Consider the following 1446-nt stretch of genomic DNA (forward strand, 5'->3'; position numbering starts at 1 on the left):
ACCAGAACTGTACAAGTCCTTATAGATGAGCCCCTGTATGACACAAATTAACCACTATGCAAAACATATTAGCCAAATGCAGAATTTTTAGGAAAAATATAAGAATATTCATGCCATGCCAAAGTTCATCTAGCTCAGCATCTTATCAACAGGGATCAAGGTTGATGCTCAGGCAATGTTTCTCTCTGAAGAGTGTTTTTTCTCCTAGAACATTGTGGCACCTTTTGGCAAAGTTGAACAGTTTTCTGAGTCAGAGATTGCATTTGGATCATCATATTTAATAGCCAAGGATGGAATCATCCTGCACAAATCTTTCCAATCTTTTTAAAGTCCATTTATCTATTTTTGCTGCCACAATAACTGATGGCTATGAGTCCCACAACAGTATTAAGCACCATGTTAAAGCAATTGTTTTCTGTTTGTTTAAAACCTGCTGCCTGGTAATTTCCTTATGTTTCAGTTCACATCAGCTCACATTTATCTCATATATTAAGCACCATAAAACTATTAGTCATATTTGATGAGTTATAAGCTGATGAATATACATGACTCTCTCCCCACTCAGCAGAGAGTCAGAGAGAAAAGTAAGCAAGCTATTGAACTGGTGGGAAGAAGGACTAGGACCTTTGCTGGCAGCATTTTGGCTGTCTCTGACGTTGGTTATAGTGGTGTGGAAAATGAGCTGTACTCTGTAGCTACCCCACAACAGCAATCACATACCTGCAAAGGACAGAAGAAATCTGGTAAGGGAGGAATGCAGAATCTCTAAGACTCTTCTAGCTGTTGACCGGAAATTGTGAACAAAGGAGGGAAAAAAAAAACTACCAATAATTCCCTCTCAAAGCTCTGAGTCCCTTCTGCTTCTGCAGGCCCGTTGGAGAGAAACTAAAGACACCCAGCTCTAAGCTCCTTCCCATATTCTCTAGCTTGAAGGAGGATGCTTACCCAGGTGGCAGTGAACTGAGGGCTAGTGCAGGCTAAAGATCATAGTAGACAATCATACTAAAGTGTCCAGAGAATGTGTTGGCCAATAATGGTTCAGGGTAGAAATCGCAATTGCTGGGAAATGTGTGATCCCTGAATAATTTTTACAGAGCCTAAAAAATTGGCAGAGGCTAATTGATTAAGATAATATATAAGGGAGAGATTTCTGTCAATGCTGGCAAGGGAGAAGTTGAATGGGCCTTGAATACAATTTGCTAGCAAAATCCTTAGTGACTAACACAGCTCTGATGCAAGTATCAACAGCAGCAAGGATAAGACCATCCTTTACATAGCCAAATTTGAATCAGATAAAGGCTCATCCAATGCTTTAGTGTTTTAATTAGAATGCGTGGAATGAATGCAATGTTTGCAACCAACAGGGGACAGGAATCACATCCCTTGGCAGAGAATGAAATTGTATGTCTGCAGGCATTTAATATGCAAGAAAATTCAAGAAAAAAA

Source organism: Phalacrocorax aristotelis, chromosome 3 (assembly GCF_949628215.1).
Source record: "Phalacrocorax aristotelis chromosome 3, bGulAri2.1, whole genome shotgun sequence".
Classification (NCBI taxonomy): Eukaryota; Metazoa; Chordata; class Aves; order Suliformes; family Phalacrocoracidae; genus Phalacrocorax; species Phalacrocorax aristotelis.